Below are 22,832 nucleotides of genomic sequence, written 5' to 3' on the forward strand. Positions count from 1 at the left end.
TATACAGGAATGAGAAAGCCTGTGTCCACACTTACACCGAACCGCTAAACATGGGTACCAGTCAGTTCAAACCTGCTGTTTCAGGAGTTCCTGCAGAGACACGGGATATTTGAACCAAGCCAGTTGGCGCTGAGCTGGCCACCTACAGAGAAACATATATTGTTTCTTTTCAGATTCTGTACATATTTATTATTCACTAAATGTGGAAAGCATTTGTGTCAGCGCACAAACAGGAAGCTAGATGTTCCACTATTGGCATATCGTTTAGATCTAAATGGCTAGTGGTGGGTTTTAGAAAGGCTCAAGTGGAAGAGTACTGTTTGCATAGAGTTTTCTGAGGTTAGTTCATGTGCACAACTTCAGCAGTGGATTTGGATTAGTGCAAGGAACATGCTTGCGGTGGGAGCAGGAAGTTACGAGTAAGCGAGATTTAAAGGGAAGGGGACAATTAATGGGGAACATCAGAATAAGGAGACAAAAAAATCTGAAAGTCTTTAGAAATACTCAGAAGGAATCTAAACCCATTAGCAGCCTTTGCCAAGACTGAAAGGGGAGATGACTAAGAAGTGTCGGAGCACCCCTGCACCTGTGTTTTAAGTGGAGTTGAGGTTGCATGAGGTGTGTGTGAGGAGGGTAGCCCTCTGTATCACCCCACAGCATTATCCCCATATATCAACTTTGCAACATGCCTGCAAGGTGGTGCAGCTAAGTTTCAGGTCAGAGCTAGCCATTTCTGTCATTGACTATGCCAGCCCTCTGCTGCATAGTAGTTGCAGGTGTCCTTTCAGCAGATGGTATGGCTCTACATCTGGCTATCACTTCCACAGTCACTGCCAAGTAGATGTGCCAGAGCCTGCAGATATGGTTGGTGACATCTTTTGTGCAGTGCTTGACGATGGCACTGGATGCCTGCGGTGGAAAAGTATCACATTCAGATTCACCAAAATGAATGTGTTTTAAAATAAAAAACACTACCTCTCACTCCCTTCAGACTGCTGACACTGCTGAGATTTTAGTCTCCTGCCAGGACATTATGCATTGCCTCAGTGGACCACAGTGAAGGTCACACTCCTGTAACACAACCCAGCTAATTTTCCTTCTGTTTAAATTAATAGAGAAAAAAACTAAGTGGGCTCCATTAGGAGCTTATGATTCTCTCTATTTGATTTCCTTCTCTGCGTCCTGCCCAGGCAGTGAAATTTTACCCCTGGAATTTTCTGAAGAAACACATTGGCTCCATTCCATTCTCCCAGTTTCTCCGTCTCTGTCGCATCTGTTCTGATGACACCACCTTCCACACTAGTGCCTTTGATTATGTCTTCCTTTTTCCTCTACCGAGGATTCCCCTCCAGCAAGGTTAACATGGCCCTCGACCGTGTTCGTTCTATTTCCCGCACATCTGCTCTCACCCCTTCCCCTCCCTCCCAGAACCACGGCAGGGTTCCCCTTGTCCTCACCTTTCACCCCACCAGCCTCCATATTCAATGGATCACCCTCCGCCATTTCCGCCACCTCCAGCGTGATCCCACCTCAAATGACATCGTCCCCTCCCCTCCCCTCTCAGCATTCCGAAGCGACCAGTCCCTCTGCAACACCCTGGTCCACTCTGCAATCACCCCGTAACTCCTCCCCTTCCCACGGCACCTTTCCGTGCAAAGTGCAGGAGATGCAACACCTGCCCTTTTACCTCCTCCCTTCCCACTGTTCAGGGCCCCAAACACTCCTTCCAGGTTGAAACAGTGATTTACTTGTACTTCTTTCAATTTAGTATACTGTATTCACTGCTCACGATGTAGTCTCCTCAACACTGAGGAGATCAAACACTTTGCAGAACACCTTCATTCAGTCCGTAAGCGTGACCCAAAGGTTCCGGTCACCTGTCACTTTAATTCTCCGCTCCACTCCCACTCTGACCTCTCTGTCTTCGGCCTCCTGCAATGTTCCAATGAAGCTCAACGCAAGCTCGAGGAACAGCACCTCATCTTTTGTTTAGGCACTTTACAGCCTTCTGGACTCAACATCGAGTTCAACAATTTCGGACCATAACCGCCGCCCCTATATTTTTTTTCCCTTTCCTCCCCCCCGCCCCCCCACACACTTTCCCCTTTCCCAGCTGGTGATGATTCTGCCATTCACATCCTATCTAGACTCATCTTTTGTTTCTTAACTTGTGCCATTACCATCTCATTTTTGCCCATAATCCTTTTTGTCTCTTAAATCTCTTCTGCCTTCCACCCTATCACAGACCTTCCCTTTTGTTCTTTCCTCCCCTCCCCCTTTCACTGCCTCGGCACTTCCTTAAGAATCTGTTACATCGCAAACTTTTCCAGTTCTGACGAAGGGTCACAGATCTGAAAGGTTAGCTCTGTTTCTCTCCACAGATGCTGCCTGACCTGCTGAGCATTTTCTGTTTTTAATTTCAGATTCCAGTATGCGCAGTATTTTCCTTTTACCTTGGCAGGTAAACTCTGCATCCAGTGCAGAATTTTAAAAATGGACAGGTCATCTAAAGTAGACCAGATCTTTTTGAATTAGTCTATTAGAAATTGATTTGCATTTTAGATTTGATTCACAGCTCTTCTCTATTGAGTTCATGGATTTTTCTGCACGCCTGATGCACAGCTGGTTACTTGGCAGAACTGTCCTGCAGTTTTCCCTCTCGCCCCTCCCCCCATCCTCAGGCCCCCAATGGAAACTCCACTGTCAGAACTTTCTCCATCTCATCAAACCATCTGGAGCTACCAGGCTAACCTAGGATATTGACAGGTTGCATCTTTAACATAATTGCTTTGCTGAAACTGTTATTGATAGACACAAGAATTGAGAAAAATTATAGAACAGGAATGGATATACCTAACATGGCACATCTGCTATTAGTTGCCTTGTTGAATGTGAACGTGGATCTTCAAGTTGACAAATAAGGGGCCTGAAATTCTGTTGTGTTACTGAGGCAAAAGTGGGGCCAGGACCAGAATGTCAGGGTATGCAGAAGTCTGGTGGTGCAGTGGTGCCGTCAGAATGTCAAGGCCAAAATCTTTATCCAACAGTGATGAAGAAAAATCAGAAAGTGCAACAGCCATTATATTGCATCTTCAATTATTTTTTTAAAGAGCCCATATTTGTAGACATAGGCTATTTATTGGAAGTCCCGAAGTTATAGAATATCTATGAAGATTTCTTTATCTGATAAAATGTTACATATTGGCATTAAAAAGACCAAGAAGGGCTACAGTGCTGAAACAGAGTGTTTCACTGTTACAAATAGTGTCCACCAAGACTGTTATGTAGTTGCCTCTCTATTTAAAATATATATTGACGTTGACGATGAGGCCCTGGGAGACTGCACAAGTGGTTTCCAACTACAATATTTGGAAGTTATCAAGACCTTGCTAAGAGCACATTTACATCAAACTTACATTCACATCACAAATGACGATGTTTTGCTAGTGAAATATGAATTGAAAACAGATTATTGATCATTAATTTATTTGTATTTGTGGGACCTTGCTGTTTGCAAATTAGCTGCCATGTTTGCTTACATAACAACAGTGGCTGAAATTCAAAAAGTATCAGTTGTAAAGCACTGTTTTGAGGATAAGATAAGATGCTGTATAAATGCTAGTTCTTTCTTGTATTTCACTATCCAATGACTGTGGAGATCTTACAAGGGTGACTTCACTGAAGCACCTTTCCCAGTAGTGAGCCACACTCAAGGAGAACTTTGATCTTAGAATTGGAGCTATAGTGCTGTCTCCCAATAATACTCACTAACACTCTTCTCCAGGATCGGTGAATTTACCCACTTGTTTCCTGGTGAAAATACAATGGAGGTTAAGCATTGAAGATAATCAAGATACAAAACAATAGAATTAATACTTAAGAACATTATTGTTTAATTGAAATTCTTTACACGTATTGTATAAATAAGATATACTAGAAGATTTCTCATGCAATTGCTCATAATGAGTCAGTGGTTTTATTAGTATTATGCAAAGTAACACTTTGAATTTTCAGCATTGGACAACCCACGAACCTATGAGCAATGGGAAGAGGGCCTACTGTCAGCTACTACTGGGCTGGAGCCTCAGAGTCTAGCAGTATTTTGAAGAGGTATCCGAGGGTCTGGAACACTAGGAGGAAGGGGTTCCCGGGGTTCCAGGTACACTGGAAAGAGGGTTTGTGGGATCATTGGTGCAGGCCCTGGGATTGCTGCAAGTGGGATCCTGGAATATGGGAGCATTGGCAATGGAGGTCTCCAGGTCTGGGAACACCAGGGCAGTTCTGGGATCAAACGAAATTGGGAATGCTGTCTACAGGTTTTTGAGCACTGATATGGAGCTTCCTGGATCGGGGATGGGGGAGCGGAGTCTGTGAAGGGGGGCCTTGGGTTCTAGTTGCCTTGTGCGGAGCTGGTTCTATAAGAATGAGACACAAACTGCCCACTGACAGCCCACTGTGAACCCGCCTCCATGTCAGTTTCCCAAGTGTCGGGTCTGCCTGTGTTTTACAGTCCCGACACTAAGATTCAAAAGAGTGACATCAGAGTAAAAAAGTGACGTCGACACAAGGTAAGGGGCTGATTGGTGAGTAGCTGGTGAGTGTGTTTTTTACATTTTACGTTTATTTTTGCTAAGTAAGTTCATAGTCTATTAAATAGAGGCATGACAGGGCAGCTCAATCCCGTGGAATGTGCATCCTGTGCCATGTGGACGCTTCTCGTGGCCTGGACGACTACATGTGCAGAAAGTGTCGCCAACTACAGCAGCTGGAGCTCCGGGCTTTGCCGCTTGAGGGGCGGCTGGAGTCACTGCAATGCATCCACGAGGCTGAGAACTTCATGCATAGCATGTACCCGGAGGTGGTCATCTCGCAGCTTACGACTGTGCAGGCAGAGAGGGAATGGGTGACTGCCAGGCAGACAAGGAGGACCAGACAGGTCGGGCAGGTATCCCCTGAGTGCATTTCGCTCGCTAACCAGTTTCAGTTCTGGATACCGGTGAGGGCGATGTTTCCTCTGGGGAATGCAGCCTAGGCCAAGTCCACGACACCACGGGTGACTCAGCTTCATGGGGTGGGGTGTGGGGAGGGGGGGGTGTGATGGGGAGAGGAAGAAGGGTGAAAGAGCAATAGTGGTAGGGGATCCGATAGTTAGGGCCGCAGATGTGGCTCCAGGATGGTATGTTGCCTCCCTGGTGCCAAGGTAAAGGATGTCACTGAATGTCTGCAGGACATTCTGAGGGGGGAGGGTGAACAGCCAGAGGTTGTGATCCATATCGGTACCAATGACATAGGTAGAAAGAGGGATGAGGTCCTGCAGACAGAGTTTAGGGAGCTAGGAAAGAGATTAAAAAGCAGGACCTCAAAGGTAGTAACCTACGGATTATTCCTGGTGCCACGTGCTAGTGTGTACAGAAATATGAATGCGTTGCTGGAGGGATGATGCAAGAGGGAAGGCTTTAAATTCCTGAGGCATTGGGACCATTTCTAGGGGAAGTGGGCCCTGTACTAGCTGGATGAGTTCTACCTCAACAGAGCCAGGACAATATCCTCAGGGTGTGGGGGGGGGGGGCGGGGGTTGCTAGTGCTGTAGAGGAGGGTTTAAACTAGCTTGGCAAGGGGATCGGAAAATGAGAGTAGATTCAATAGGGAGGGGAGTAAAGCTAGAATTGGAAGGCAGAAAATTAGAAAGTGAATTTGGAAGGCAGAGGAAACAAAGACGAGAAAATAGACTACAGGTGAGTTTGGCAGTGCTAAATGGTATATACTTCAATGCAAGGAGTCTAGGGAATAAGGCAGATGAGCTGAGAGCACAGATAGACACGTGGGAGTATGATATTATAGCTATTACTGAGACATGGCTGATAGAAGGGCAGGGAGCGAGTTGGGGCCTAGCAAGGGAGCGAGTGGGTGAGGGAGCGAGTTGGGGCCTAGCGAGGGAGCGAGTCAGGGCCTGGCGAGGGAGCAGTCGGGGCCTGGCGAGGGAGCGAGTCGGCGAGGGAGCAAGTTGGGGCCTAGCAAGGGAGCGAGTCAGGGCCTAGAGAGTGAGCGAGTCGGGGCCGAGTGAGGGAGCAAGTCGGTGAGGGAGCGAGTCAGGGCCTAGCGAGGGAGCGAGTCGGGGCCTAGCGAGGGAGCGAGTCGGGGCCTAGCGAGGGAGCGAGTCGGTGAGGGAGCAAGTCAGAGCCTAGCGAGAGAGCGAGTCGGTGAGGGAGCGAGTCCTGAAGGGGGGGAGGGAGCGAGTCGGAGCCTAGCGAGGGAGCGAGTCCTGCAAGTCGGCGAGGGAATGAGCAGAGTCTCGGGCTTCAGGTCCTGCTTCTCGGCACCACGTGGAGGAAATGATTCAGGCCGGGGGGGGGGGGCGGAGCTTGTCACCTGTCAGTTAAAGATGTGCAGTACAGGCAGGGGGGACCGGGGTTGGACGGACACCTGTCTGTCAAAGAAAAGTGCAGTACAAATAGTTAATTTGTAAATATATAGAGGGTGCAGAATTCCTAAAATGCATTCAAGAGAACTTTTTAAAGCCAGTACATAGCAAGTCCAACAAGGGATGGGGTGGTTCTGGACTTAGTTTTAGGGAATGAAACTGGGCAGGTGGAAAGGGTATCAATAAGAGAGCATTTTGGTGGTAGTGATTATAATTCAGTTAGATTAATGGTAGTTATGGAAAAGGACAAAGATAGACCAGGAATAAAAGTTCTCAATTGGAGAAAAGCCAATTTTACTAAACTGAGATGTGATTTAGTCGAAATGGACTGGAAACAGCTACTAGAGGTAAATCAGTGTCAGAGCAGTGGGAGGCATTCCAGGAGGAGATCCTGAGGGTTCATAGCAAGTATGTTCCCTTAAAGAAAACGGGTGGGGCTAATAAATCTAGAGCCCCCTGGTTGTCAAGGGCCATACAGAGTAGGATAAAGAAAAAAAAAGTCAGACTTATGACAGATACCGAGGGCTCAATACTGCAAAAACCCTAGAGAGCTTAGAAAGTGCAGGGTTGAAATTAAAAAAGGAAATTAGGAAAGCAAAGAGGGACCATGAAAATCTATTGGCAAGTAAAATCAAGGAAACCCAAAGATGTTTTATAAATACATTAAGAGCAAGAGGATAACTAAAGAAAGAGTGAGGCCTATTAGGGACCATAAAGGTAATCTGTGTGTGGAGGCGGAAAACGCTGGTATGTTTCTCAATGAATACTTTGCATCTGTTTTCACAAAATAGAGGGGCGATGCAGACATTAAATCAGGGAGGACTGTGAAATATTAGATGAAATAAACACAGTGAGACAGGAAATATTAAGGGGTTTAGCAGCTTTGAAAGTGGATAAATCCCCAGGCCTGGATGAAATGTTTTGCAGGCTGTTAAGAGAAGTAAGAGCGGAAATAACAGAGGCTCTCACCATAATTTTCCAATTCTCTCTGGCTACAGGTGTGGTGCCGGAGGACTGGTGGACTGCTAACGTTGTACCATTGTTTAAAAAGGGAAAAAAGGATAGACCGAATAATAACAGGCCAGTCAGCCTAACCTCAGTGGTGGAAAAATTATTGGAAAAAATTCTGAGGGACAGGATAAATCTTCATTTAGAAAGACACGGATTAATCAAGGACAGTCAGCATGGATTTGTTAAGGGAAGGTCGTGTCTGTCAAACTTGATTGAATTTTTTGAGGAGGTAACAAGAAGGGTCGATGAGGGTAGTGCATTTGATGTAGGATTTTAGCAAGGCCTTTTCATAAGGTCCCACATTGCAGACTGGGCATGAAAATAAAAGCCCATGGGATCCAGGGCAAAGTGGCAAGTTGGATCCAAAATTGGCTCAGAGGCAGGAAGCAAAGGGTAATGGTTGATGGGTGTTTTTGTGACTGGAAGGCTGTTTCCAGTGGGGTTTCACAGGGCTCACTACTAGGTCCCTTGGTTTTTGTGGTATATATCAATGATTTAGACTTGAATGGAGAGGGTATGATTAACAAGTTTGCAGATTAAACAAAAATTGTCCGTGTGGTTGATAATGAAGAAGAAAGCTGTTGACTGCAGGAAGATATCAATGAACTAGTCAGAACAGTGGGAAATGGAATTGAATCTGGAGAAGTATGAGAGCTAACAAGGCAAGGGAATACACAATAAATGGTAGGACACCGAGAAATGTAGAGGAACAGAGAGACTTGGAGTGCATGGCCACAGATCCCTGAAAGGGCAAGTTATTATTTAAATGGAGAAAGATTGCAAAGTGCTGCAGTACAGCGGGACCTGGAGGTACTTGTGCATGAAACACAAAAGGATAGTATGCAGGTACAGCAAGTGATCAGGAAGGCCAATGGAATCTTGGCCTTTATTGCAAAGGGGATAGATTATAAAAGCAAAGAAGTCTTGCTACAGTTATACAGGGTATTATTGAGGTCACACCTGGAATACTGCGTGCAGTTTTAGTTTCCATATTTATGAAAGAATATACTTGCTTTGGAGGCAGTTCAGAGCAGGTTCACTAGGTTGATTCCAGAGATGAGGGGTTTGATTTATGAGGAAAGGTTGAGTAGGTTGGGTCTCTACTCATTGGAATTCAGAAGAGTGAGAGGTGATCTTATCGAAACGTATTCGATTATGAGGGGGCTTGACAAGGTGGATGCAGAGAGGACGTTTCCACTGATAGGGGACACTAGAACTTGAGGGCATGATCTTAGAATAAGGGGCCGCCCATTTAAAACTGAGATGAGGAGAAATTTCTTCTCTCAGAGGGTTGTGAATCTGTGGAATTCGCTGCCTCAGAGAGCTGTGGAAGCTAGGACATTGAATAAATTTAAGACAGAAATAGACAGTTTCTTAAACAATAAGGGAATAAGGGGCTATGGGGAGCGGGCAGGAAAGTGGACCTAAGTCCATGATCTGATCAGCCGTGATCGTATTAAATGGCGGAGCAGGCTCGAGGGAACATATGGCCTACTCCTGCTTCTATTTCTTATGTTCTTATGAAGGTAGCAGGGCAGGTCGATAAGGTGGTTAAGAAGGCATATGGGATACTTGTCTTTATTAGCTGAAGCATAGAATATAAGAGCAGGGAGGTCATGCTTGAAATGTATAAAACATTAATTAGACCACAGCTAGAGTACTGCATGCATTTCTGGTCACCACATTACAGGAAAGATGTGATTGAACTAGAAGGGGTACAGAGGTGATTTACGAGGATGTTGCCTGGACTGGAGAATTTTAGCTATGAGGAAAGTTTGGAAATACTGGGGTTATTTTCTCTAGAACAAAGGAGGCTGAGAGGAGGCCTGATTGAGGTGTTTAAAATTGTGAGGGGCCTTGATAGAGTGGCTAGGAAGGACCTATTTCCCTTAGCAAAGGGGTCAACAACCAGGGGGCATAGATTTAAAGTAACTGGTTGGAGGTTTAGAGGGGATTTGAGGGGAATGTTTTTCATCCAGAGGGTGGTGGGGGTCTGAAACTCACTGCCTGAAAGGGTGGTAGAGGCAGAAACCCTCACTACATTTAAAAAATATTTGGATGTGCACTTGAAGTGCCATAACCTACAAGGCTGCGGACCAAGAGCTGGAAAATGGGTTTAGGCTGGATAGCTCTTTATCGGACGGCACGGACACAGTGGTCCGAATGGCTTCCATCAGTGCTGTACCTTTCTTTGATTCTATGATAAGCGGCAGGTGAGCCAATTGAAATAGTTAAGAGCCTGTTAAAAGATAATTAAATAGCAGTTTACCATTTTTCAGCTTTTTCACCAGGTTCCCGACACTTGGGTATCACATTAGGTAAATAGGTGGGTTTGCAAAGACTCTCCATTCTTCTGAAATATGACCACTGCAAAAGTGGTAAAAAAAAACTACCATTTCAAGCTGTTCACTATCCAATCTTTGTAGCTAGAGTCTTCAGGATTTGGAACACAATTTTGAGCAGGTTGGAAGTGTTTGGAGTAAGCTCTCTAACCACTGTCACCTCCTTGGAACACCTTATCACACCATTGACAGATCGCTTCTGCCATCTCAACGATCAGTCCCAACACCAACATCACCAGCAGCACCAACAACACAAACCTTCTCCGCATCACCTGATGCTGCATAGTACACAGGGCATCAGCACCTGACCACATTGCTGCCCAGAAGGCCAGGGATGGCCTCACCAAGGCCACATTTACTTCACTTGAAGCAGTACACCTGACTGCCACATGATGTGTCAGGTTGGCACCACCCCACATCAGCTCCATAAAACATCCCTGCTTTGCCCAAGCCATTCCTTTCACACTCATCAACATTGCGGGGGGTAGCTAACAGTTCTGAAAGGGACCACTGGATGCCATCAAAAACCACATTTTTGACTTTAAATTTAAAAAAAAACTTATGTCTCACATAAGAACATAAGAACATAAGAATTAGGAACAGGAGTAGGCCATCTAGCCCCTCGAGCCTGCTCTGCCATTCAACAAGATCATGGCTGATCTGGCCGTGGACTCAGCTCCACTTACCCGCCCACTCCCCGTAACCCTTAATTCCCTTATTGGTTAAAAATCTATCTATCTGTGATTTGAATACATTCAATGAGCTAGCCTCAACTGCTTCCTTGGGCAGAGAATTCCACAGATTCACAACCCTCTGGGAGAAGAAATGCCTTCTCAACTCGGTTTTAAATTGGCTCCTCTGTATTTTGAGGCTGATCCCCCTAGTTCTAGTATCCCCGACCAGTGGAAACAACCTCTCTGCCTCTATCTTGTCTGTCCCTTTCATTATTTTAAATGTTTCTATTAGATCACCCCTCATCCTTCTGAACTCCAACGAGTAAAGACCCAGTCTACTCAATCTATCAATCTATCATCATAAGGTAACCTTCTCATCTCCGGAATCAGCCTAGTGAATCGTCTCTCTACCCCCTCCAAAGCTAGTATATCCTTCCTTAAGTAAGGTGACCAAAACTGCACGCAGTACTCCAGGTGCTGCCTCACCAATACCCTATACAGTTGCAGCAGGACCTCCCTGCTTTTGTACTCCATCCCTCTCGCAATGAAGGCCAACATTCCATTTGCCTTCCTGATTACCTGCTGCACCTGCAAACTAACATTTTGGGATTCATGCACAAGGAAGCTGCCTGTCTTTTACAGGGAACTCATCAGGGTCTGGAACAAAGTCTCCACCAAGCGCAGCTCTCCGCCGGCTGGAGTGGCGGCCGTCCTGCAGGAACCGCTGCTCGGGAATCCGTACCTCCACGGCCGAGGCTTCATGTGGCGGTCGGAAGAGAGGGCTGTGGCTGGTGAGGTGACCAGGGTCAGGGACCTGCTCGATGGCGGAGGAGCGGGCTGGATGGCGCCAGTCACGCTGGCGCGGCGCCTAAATTCTGCCAACGTCCGCCGCGCGGCCGATGCCATCGAGTCGCTAAAAACAGCTCTGGGCCCTGACTCCGTTAGGTGTATCGAGGAGGCTCAAGCACGTGGGGAGATCCCGTCCGAACTGACCCCCGTCCGGACGGAATTCCTCATCGGCGCCAAACCCCGGAACCTCCCTCGGGGGCCGGCGCCTCACAACTTGAGCCGCCTCGGGGAAATCCCCTCCGTGCCTTTCAGTTCCGCGCGGAGGGGTTTCCTGTACGGGCTGCTCCTGCACACCCTCAACTTTGCCATCCTCGCCGGCCGTCCGGACACGCCATGGCGTACCATCTTGCCGTCCGGAGGAGGCGGGGGTCCCCGATGGAGGGCCCTCTACGCAGGGGTCCTCCCACTATTCATCGGGGACTTGGCCTGGAGGGTGGTGCACGGAGCAGTGCCGTGCAACAAATTTTTAAGCCGGTTCACGGACTCCCAGGCCGCCTGCAATTTCTGCGGTCTGGAGGAGTCCGTGTTCCATGTTTTTATTGAGTGCACGAGGTTGCAGCCCCTGTTCCATTATTTGAAGGGGCTGCTCCTGAAATTCTGGCTGCACTTCAGTCCCACCCTCCTGATCTTTGGGCACCCTGTGCGGAGGGGAGCGGGTAGGTCCGAAGGCCTCCTCGTAGGACTGCTCCTGGGCACGGCCAAGGGTGCCATCAGCCGGTCCAGGCAGCGGGCGGTCGAGGGGGTCGTTCAACCTGACTGCCTGCCTCTCTTCCGCTCTTACATCCGGTCCAGGGTGTCCTTGGAGATGGAGCACGCGGTGTCCACCGGTACGCTCGCGGCCTTCCGCGAGAGGTGGGCACCGGAGGGACTGGAGTGCATCATCACGCCCGGCAACCAAATTTTAATTTGATTTTACGTTTTAAAGTTTAATTTGTTTTAATTGCCGGTGCTTTTAGTGTCCCCTTCCCTTTTATAGGGGGCACTGGGGAAAAATTGTGATTTTAGTGCCCAAAAAAAAAAAACCAAAAAAAGAAAAACACAAAAAAAAAAAAAAAAAAAAAAAAAAAAAAAAAAAAAAAAAAAAAAAAGGGGGGGGAAAAAAAAGGGCCTTGTAAATGCCTGGAGTGTCACCCAGGTCGGGTGACACTCTTTAAAGTTTTATGTTTTCGCAGATAAACTCAAAAGAGTTTCATGCACAAGGATCCCAGGTCCCTCTGCACTGCAGCATGTTGTAATTTCTCCCCATTCAAATAATATTCCCTTTTACTGTTTTTTTTTCCAAGGTGGATGACCTCACATTTTCCGACATTGTATTCCATCTGCCAAACCTTAGCCCATTCGCTTAACCTATCTAGATCTCTTTGCAGCCTCTCTGTGTCCTCTACACAACCCGCTTTCCCACTAATCTTTGTGTCATCTGCAAATTTTGTTACACTACACTCTGTCCCCTCTTCCAGGTCATCTATGTATATTGTAAACAGTTGTGGTCCCAGCACCAATCCCTGTGGCACACCACTAACCACCGATTTCCAACCCGAAAAGGACCCATTTATCCTGACTCTCTGCTTTCTGTTCGCCAGCCAATTCTCTATCCGTGCTAATACATTTCCTCTGACTCCGCGTACCTTTATCTTCTGCAGTAACCTTTTGTGTGGCACCTTATCGAATGCCTTTTGGAAATCTAAATACACCACATCCATCGGTACACCTCTATTCACCATGCTCGTTATATCCTCAAAGAATTCCAGTAAATTAGTTAAACATGATTTCCCCTTCATGAATCCATGTTGCATCTGCTTGATTGCACTATTCCTATCTAGATGTCCCACTATTTCTTCCTTAATGATAGCTTCAAGCATTTTCCCCACTACAGATGTTAAACTAACCGGCCTATAGTTACCTGCCTTTTGTCTGCCCCCTTTTTTAAACAGAGGCGTTACATTAGCTGCTTTCCAATCCGCTGGTACCTCCCCAGAGTCCAGAGAAGTTTGGTAGATTATAACGAATGCATCTGCTATAACTTCCGCCATCTCTTTTAATACCCTGGGATGCATTTCATCAGGACCAGGGGACTTGTCTACCTTGTGTCCCATTAGCCTGTCCAGCACTACCTCCCTAGTGATAGTGATTGTCTCAAGGTCCTTCCTTCCCACATTCCCATGACCAGCAATTTTTGCCATGGTTTTTGTGTCTTCCACTGTGAAGACCAAAGCAAAATCATTGTTTAAGGTCTCAGCCATTTCCACATTATTAAATCCCCCTTCTCATCTTCTAAGGGACCAACATTTACTTTAGTCACTCTTTTCCGTTTTATATATTGGTAAAAGCTTTTACTGTCTGTTTTTATGTTTTGCGCAAGTTTACTTTCGTAATCTATCTTTCCTTTCTTTATTGCTTTCTTAGTCATTTTTTGCTGTCGTTTAAAATTTTCCCAATCTTCTAGTTTCCCACTAACCTTGGCCACCTTATACGCATTGGTTTTTAATTTGATACTCTCCTTTATCTCCTTGGTTATTCACGGCTTGTTATCCCTTCTCTTACCCCCCTTCTTTTTCACTGGAATATATTTTTGTTGGGCACTATGAAAGAGCTCCTTAAAAGTCCTCCACTGTTCCTCAATTGTGCCACCGTTTAGTCTGTGTTCCCAGTCTACTTTAGCCAACTCTGCCCTCATTCCACTGTAGTCCCCTTTGTTTAAACATAGCATGCTCATTTGAGACACTACTTCCTCACCCTCAATCTGTATTACAAATTCAACCATACTGTGATCACTCATTCCGAGAGGATCTTTTACAAGGAGATCGTTTATTATTCCTGTCTCATTACACAGGACCAGATCTAAGATAGTTTGCTCCTTGTAGGTTCTGTAACATACTGTTCTAAGAAACAATCCCGTATGCATTCTATGAATTCCTCCTCCAGTCTACCCCGTGCGATTTAATTTGACCAATCGATATGTAGGTTAAAATCCCCCATGATTACTGCCGTTCCTTTTTCACATGCCTCCATTATTCCCTTGATTATTGCCCGCCCTGTCATAAAGTTATTATTTGGGGGCCTATAAACTACGCCCACCAGTGACTTTTTCCCCTTACTATCTCTAATCTCCACCCACAATGATTCAACATTTTGTTCATTAGAGCCAATATCGTCTCTCATAACTGCCCTGATATCATCCTTTATTAACAGAGCTACCCCACCTCCTTTCCCTTCTTGTCTATCTTTCCGAATTGTCAGATACCCCTGTATGTTTAATTCCCAGTCTTGGCCACACTGCAACCACGTTTCTGTAACGGCCACCAAATCATACCCATTTGTAATGATTTGTGCCATCAACTCATTTACTTTATTTTGAATGCTGCATGCATTTAGGTCGAATGCTGCGTGCATTCACCATTCACTACAACTCACTGAGTCACTTCCAAAGGTTCACACAAATCTGTCCAAGGCAGCAAGGTGTTCAAAATAAAGATTTCAATGTTTGACAACACATTACCTGAAACACTACATGAATATTGGCTAAAAGACCCAAGTCCCTACCCTTGTGTGTTGTTAGGTGATATGATTGGATAAAGATAAGGGTAAGTGTGAGGGGTGGAGAGTGAGATGGGGATGTGACAATGTAGTTAGAGAGAGAGGGGTGGATGGAGGTACAATGTAAGTTGGAGTAAGTAAGGATAACAGGAGAAAGGTAGGGAAAGCCGAGTGATGGGGATGTGATTAGTGGCACAGCAGAATGAGGTTGAGTAGCTTTGCAGTAATGTTTCGTGATCTACTGAGATCATTGAAAGGTTTGCGCCACTGCAGCCTGATCCTCCTGATGGCATCCGTGCTTGTGCCCTCCTGTGCAATGTGCAACCAGGCTGCGTCGGTATCTTGGGGAGGTCTCTTCCGCCCATTGGAGGGGAAGAGAACCTCCCTACATGCTGTGACTCCCTCCATATGCTTAGTTCTGGGAGAGTCTGAGTGCCGCCGTGCATCTCTGTGCAGTGCTTGTCAGTGTTTATAGCACCTCAATGCTGCAGAACACTGACAGCACAACTGTCAAAATCAATGTGGACATGGTCCTTTTAAGGAAACCGGCTGATAATGCGTCATCAAATGACGTCATCAAATCCACTTCTTTTTAATTGGCCGGGAACTTCGCAGGGTGAGCTTAACAAACCCCATCAGGGGAAAGTCGTGGGGGAAGCCAGCATGGAGCCAGGAGCGGGGTCACAGTCCACCACCTACCTCGACCGCACTGATCCAGCCTCGGTTAGCAAAATCGCGGCCATCTTCCCCAACCAATCTTACACAATTCTTATACCCATCGGGTATCCCTCACCACCACCACTTTTCCCATCATCAGTTGATTTCTGCCTTCACATCCTGCCTTGAGACATTTAAGCATAAATTCTGTGTTTCTTAAAATCAGTTCTCAGAAATTCGAGGGAGGGGTGGGCAATTTCCCAATTATGTGTTCCCAGCTTATGCCAGGAATGAGAAGCATAACATTTGTCCTTCGTGCATATTAGTGAATTTGCTGACTTATTGGGAGAATTTTTAATTCCCAAGCAGGAATGCAGCCTAGCGGGCAGCCGGCCTGTCCAGAATGAGGAGCGGGAGGCCGAGACGATATTAACGGCTGGTCCTCGTTAACGTGCCATTGTCTGACTTCCAGCCCATAAGCATGGAGACAGGATTTCTTGGACGATCTGCAGTTCACGAATTGGGAGGGTGGAAGGAGAGGACTAGAATTCCTTTGTGGGGCCCAGAGGAACACTCCTGCTCCTCATTGCCCTACAAAGGAAAGTTTAACGTACCTGAAAAGGCTTCTTTCACCACCTCGCTGACTTCCTGGTTAAGATGGTGTCCAACTGACCTAATAGGACCCCAATTTTCATAAATGTATGAGGTTTCCACCTGACTCAGATCAGTGCCTCATATGCCTGGAAAAAATCAGGTATGTTAAAATTGGAATGGAGCAGGAATGGAATGGGATTTCATCATTTTAACACCACCCATCCACTTTCCACCAAGCAGGGTGAGATAACATTTCCACCACTGATACAGTCATTAATAAACATAATTTTTTATGAACAGAAATTACCTAATTCTTATTACCTCATAAGAATCTCAAGAATTAATTGTTTATGCAATTTCCAAGCTCTTATATTAAAAAATCCTTAAGCCTCATAAATGATTAAGAAGACGTTTCTTTTAACAGTTTTCAAACAGCAATTAAAAAAAAACAATTCTCTGAAAACAATCTTGTTGTTATCTTTTCTAACCATCATTACAAACAATCATGATCACAGGTATGGCTATTTCTTGTTGCTGTCTCTCTCCGAGGTGCTATCTGTCTCAGAAGAGCAGAATAGAAAACAGCAGGAGCGAAATTGGACCTCGTTGCACCCATTTTCCACATGGAAAACAAGGGCACAGAGGAAAATTTAGGGCTCTGACCTCCTGCTGCCCCAACAGCATTGGAAACATATTGGTTCAGGTGTTGTATAAGTGTCCATAGCAACAGTCTAAAAAGGGCATTGGTCACTTGAATATGCTAATAAGGGTCCAAATGCTGGTTTTAGGATCCCTTTCCCAAATTAGTCAACAATTAGGTGGAGCTTGTCAAGTGCAAACTCTGACGAATTTTTGCAATTCTACAGTGGCCTAGCTAATGGTTCTTAAAGGGACCGCTGGACACCATCAAAGACCAGGTTAATTTTTGGCTGTAAACATTTTTTTAAAATCTTACTTTAGGTTAAAAGGAGGCTTCTCCTGCCTCCACAGCAATACTGTGGGCCGCTGCCAGGCCCTGCACGGCCCTCTCCCTATACCCCCTGTACGGTATTTGCTTCATTGGTTCTTTCATTGAGAATTCAAAGCAACACATTGCTAAGAACTATTTGGTTTATTAACAAAGATTTAACAATCACACTACACAGTTCATCCACTAGGCTCACGACTGCATACCTGATCATGGATGACCTAAGGTTTTATTGAGTCTTGCGAACATCACGTGACTGGCTAAGTCATCCACAATGCAACGGCTCTACAACTATTTTAAATTATACTATTAACTAAGTGTCCCCCTTGTTAAAGGGGCACAACAACTAGAAAACCTAACAAATTAAATTAAATCAAAATTGAGTATACGGGGGTAATTATTCACTCCAGTCCCTCTGCTGCCCACCTGTCACAGAAGTCCTTGAGCCTTCCGGTGGACACCGCGTGCTCCATCTCCAGGGACAGCCTGGCATGAATGTAGCCACAGAAGAGAGGCAGGCAGTCGGGCTGAACGACCCCCTCAACTGCCCACTGCCTGGACCTGTTAAGGGCAACCTTAGCCAGGCCCAGGAGCAATCCCACAAAGAGGCCCTCCAACCTGCACAACAGCTCTACAACTATTTTAAGTCGAACATAAAATAAAATGCCCCCTTTTGGCAAGGGTACTCGAACACACAAATTTCCAAATGAAATTTAAACGGAAAATTAAATCAAATTAAAATTTGGTTGCCGGGGGTGATGATGTACTCCAGTCCCTCCAGTGGCCACCTGTTGTGGAAGACCTCGAGCATACCAGTGGACACCACGTGCTCCATCTCCAGGGACACCCTGACACGAACGTAGCCATGGAAGAGAGGCAGGCAGTCGGGCTGAACGACCCCCTCGACCGCTCGCTGCCTGGAGCTGTTAATGGCTAACTTGACCAGGCCCAGGAGCAATCCCACAGAGGCCCTCCGACCTGCGCAACAGCTCTACAAACCTGTGAGCATACTCACAGCTGTATGCTGAGGATGTCGTGAATAGCACGTTTAGTGAGTTGGTCACACCGCAGGTAAAGGTTACTCAGGCAGATAAGGAATGGGTGACCATCAGGCAGAGCAGTGGAATGAAGGTAGTGTAGGGGTCCCCTGCGGTCATCCCCCTCCAAAACAGATACACCGCCTTGGGTGTTGTTGGGGGGGATGACTCATCAGGGGAGGGCAGCAGCAGCCAAGTTCATGGCACCATGGGTGGCTCTGCTGCACAGGAGGGCAGGAAAAAGAGTGGGAGAGCTACAGTGGTATCTGATTCTATTGTAAGGGGAATAGATAGGCGTTTCTGCAGCCGTAATCGACACTCCAGGATGGTATGTTGCCTCCCTGGTGCAAGGGTCAAGGATGCGAGTGCAGGACATTCTGAAAAGGGAGGGTGAACAGCCAGTTGTCGTGGTGCATATAGGTACCAACGATTTAGGTAAAAAACGGGATGAGGTCCTACAAGCTGAATTTAGGGAGCTAGGAGTTAAATTAAAAAGCAGGACCTCAAAAGTAGTAATCTCAGGATTGCTACCAGTGCCATGCGCTAGTCAGAGTAGGAATTGCAGGATAGCTAAGATGAATACGTGGCTTGAGGAGGGTGTAGGGGGTAGGGATTCAAATTCCTGGGACATTGGAACTGGTTCTGGGGGAGGTGGAACCAGTACAAACAGGACGGTCTGCACCTGGGCAGGACCGGAAACTATGTCCTAAGGGAAGTGTTTGCTAGTGCTGTTGAGGAGGGGTTAAACTAATATGGCAGAGGGATGGGAACCTATGCAGGGAGACAGAGGGAACTAAAATGGAGGCAGAAGCAAAAGATAGAAAGAAGAAAAGTAAAAGTGGAGGGCAGAGAAACCCAAGGCAAAAATCAAAAAGGGCCACATTACAGCAAAAGTCTAAAGGGACAAAGTGTGTGAAAAAGACAAGCCTGAAGGCTCTCTGTGCCTCAATGCGAGGAGTATTCATAATAAGGTGGACGAATTAACTGCGCAGGCAGCTATTAACGAATATGATATAATTGGGATTACGGAGACATGGCTCCAGGGTGACCAAGGCTGGGAACCCAACATCCAGCGATATTCAACATTCAGAAAGGATAGACAGAAAGGAAAAGGAGGTGGGGTAGCATTGCTGGTTAAAGAGGAAATTAACGCAATAGTAAGGAAGGACATTAGCTTGGATGATGTGGAATCTGTATAGGTAGAGCTGCGGAATACCAAGGGACAGAAAACGCTAGTGGGAGTTGTGTACAGACCACCAAACAGTAGTAGTGAGGTTGGGGACAGCATCAAACAAGAAATTAGGGATGCGTACAATAAAGGTACAGCAGTTATCATGAGTGACTTTAATCTACATATAGATTGGGCTAACCAAACTGGTAGCAGTACCATAGAGGATTTCCTGGAGTGTATTAGGGATGGTTTTCTAGATCAATATGTCGAGGAACCAACTTGAGGGCTGGCCATCCCAGACTGGGTGATGTGTAACGAGAAAGGACTAATTAGCAATCTTGTTGTGCGAGGCCCCTTGGGGAAGGGTGGCCATAATATGGTACAATTCTTTATTAAGATGGAGAATGACACAGTTAATTCAGAGACTAGGGTTCTGAACTTAAGGAAAGGTAACTTCGATGGTTTGAGACGTGAATTGGCTAGAATAGACTGGCGAATGATACTTAAAGGGTTGACGGTGGTAGACAATGGCAAACATTTAAAGATCACATGGATGAACTTCAACATCCCTGTCTGGAGTAAAAACAAAACAGGGAAGGTGGCTCAACCGTGGCTAACAAGGGCAATTAAGGATAATGTTAGATCCAAGGAAGAGGCATATAAATTGGCCAGAAAAAGCAGCAAACCTGAGGACTGGGAGAAATTTAGAATTCAGCAGAGGAGGTCAAAGGGTTTAATTAGGAGGGGTAAAATAGAGTATGAGAGGAAGCTTGCTGGGAACATAAAAACTGACTGCAAAAGCTTCTATAGATATGTGAAGAGAAAAAGATTAGTGAAGACAAACTTAGGTCCCTTGCAGTCAGAATCAGGTGAATTTATAATCGGGAACAAAGAAATGGCAGACCAATTGAACAAATATTTTGGTTCTGTCTTCACAAAGGAAGACAAAATAACCTTCTGGAAATACTAGGGGACCGAGGGTCTAGCGAGAAGGAGGAACTGAAGGAAATCCTTATTAGCCAGGAAATTGTGTTGGGGAAATTGATGGGATTGAAGGCCGATAAATCCCCAGGCCTGATAGTCTGCATCCCAGAGTATTTAAGGAAGTGGCCTTAGAAATAGTGGATGCATTGGTGATCATTTTACAACAGTCTATCGACTCTGGATCAGTTTTTATGCGCTGGAGGGTAGCTAATGTAACACCACTTTTTAAAAAAAGGAGGGAGAGAGAAAACGGGGAATTATAGACTGGTTAGCCTGACATCAGTAGTGGGGAAAATGTTGGAATCAATTATTAAAGATGAAATAGTAGCACATTTGGAAAGCAGTGACAGGATCGGTCTAAGTCAGCATGGATTTATGAAAGGGAAATCATGCTTGACAAATCTTCCATAATTTTTTGAGGACTAGTAGAGTGGAAAAGGGAGAACCAGTGGATGTGGTGTATTTGGACTTTAAAAAGGCTTTTGACAAGGTCCCACATAAGAGATTGGTATGCAAAATTAAAGCACATGGTATTGGGGGTAATGTATTGGCATGGATAAAGAACTGGTTGGCAGTCAGGGAGCAGAGAGTCGGGATAAACGGGTCCTTTTCAGAATGGCAGGCAGTGACTAGTGGGGTGCCGCAGGGCTCAGTGCTGGGACCACACCTATTTACAATATACATCAATGATTTAGATGAAGGAATTGAGAGTAATATCTCCAAGTCTGCAGATGACACTAAGCTGGGTGGCAGTGTGAGCTGTGAGGAGGATGCTAAGAGGCTGCAGAGTGACTTGTACAGGCTAGGTGAGTGGGCAAATGCATGGCAGATGCAGCATAATGTGGATAAATGTGTGGTTATCCACTTTGGGGGCAAAAACACGAAGGCAGAATATGATCTGAATGGCGGCAGATTAGGAAAAAGGGAGGTGCAACGATACCTGGGTGTCATGGTACATCAGTCATTGAAGGTTGGCATGCAGGTGCAGCAGGCGGTGAAGAAGGCAAATGGCATGTTGGCCTTCAGAGCTAGGGGATTTAAGTATAGGAGCAGGGAGGTCTTGCTGCAGCTGTACAGGGCCTTGGTGAGGCCTCACCTGGAATAGTGTGTTCAGTTTTGGTCTCCTAATCTGAGGAAGGACGTTCTTGTTATTGAGGGAGTGCAGCGAAGGTTCACCACTGATTCCCGGGATGGCAGGACTGACATATGAGGAGAGACTGGATCGACTGGGCCTGTATTCACTGGAGTTTAGAAGAATGAGAGGGGATCTCATAGAAACATATAAAATTCTGACGGGACTAGACAGGTTAGTAGCAGGAGGAATGCTCCTGATGTTGGGGAATCCAGAACCAGGGGTCACAGTCTAAGGATAAGGGGTAAGCCATTTAGGACTGAGATGTGGAGAAATTTCTTCACTCAGAGAGTTGTTAACCTGTGGAATTCTTTACCGCAGAGAGTTGTTGATGCCAGTTCGTTAGATATATTGAAGAGGGAGTTGGATATGGCTCTTACGGCTAAAGGGATCAAGGGGTATGGAGAGAAAGCAGGAAAGGGGTGCTGAGGTGAATGATCAGCCATGATCTTATTGAATGGTGATGCAGGCTTGAAGGGCCGAATGGCCTACTCCTGCACCTATTTTCTATGTTTCTATGTTTCTGTTACATCCTCCTCCATCTAGGTCTTACACGAGGGCCACTGTTGACGTTGCAGTGGCCTGACATTCCTCCTCACTTTTCCGGCGAACTGCCTGAGTGGTAGTTGCGTGCATTTCATCGGTCTTATTAACATGAGGCTCAGGACACAATAATGAAGGGATCTTGGGCCTACCTCTTCCAGTGCAGAGACCTTGCCCTGTGCCCTGTTCGCGGCAGCCTATGGTTCAAACCAATTTGCACCCCAGTATTTCTTAATAAGTGTATAACCTGCTTGAAATTCAATCTCCAGTTTCTTTCACAGTCATTTGGAAAATGCAAAGGGATTCTCAAATCTTGACAGGATAAGGGAATACATCCTTCTATCCTTCAACTCCTGTTGATGCACAGATTGTATGCTGGGACATTTTGCTAACTGCACATGCTCCGTATGAACAGATGTGATTCAAAGCTATGTGGATAATAAGTGTAAAATATATGTTTATAAATCAGTAATGATAATCACCTGGGCAACTTCATGACTTTGTTACTACAGTATTGAATTATGGCATTATCCTTACCAGTTAATCATAAGCAGTTATTTCACATATTACCATTGCACAGCCTGTATATACTGCACATAAAACTTGTTATTCATTAGATTCCAAGACAGAAATTGAGAGATCTGTATTGAATCTTCAGTTTGCCATCTATCTGAAGACCAATCATAAAATGATGAAAACAAAATTGTTAATTTTTTTTATCTGTGTGTCAACAAAGGGTATAAGGACTGACCAGCATTTGATCTGTTTTCATTTAAAATAAGTGTGCCATCCTGGTGCAAGTCTAGTTAAATTCTACATATTGGCATTGAGAGGGCCATTAACAGTAGTAGCATTACAATCCAATATGTTTGTAGAAAATACCCAAAGTCCATCTGTTTCCCGATCACAGTTTAAC

Source organism: Pristiophorus japonicus, chromosome 13 (genome assembly GCF_044704955.1).
Source record: "Pristiophorus japonicus isolate sPriJap1 chromosome 13, sPriJap1.hap1, whole genome shotgun sequence".
Taxonomy (NCBI): domain Eukaryota; kingdom Metazoa; phylum Chordata; class Chondrichthyes; family Pristiophoridae; genus Pristiophorus; species Pristiophorus japonicus.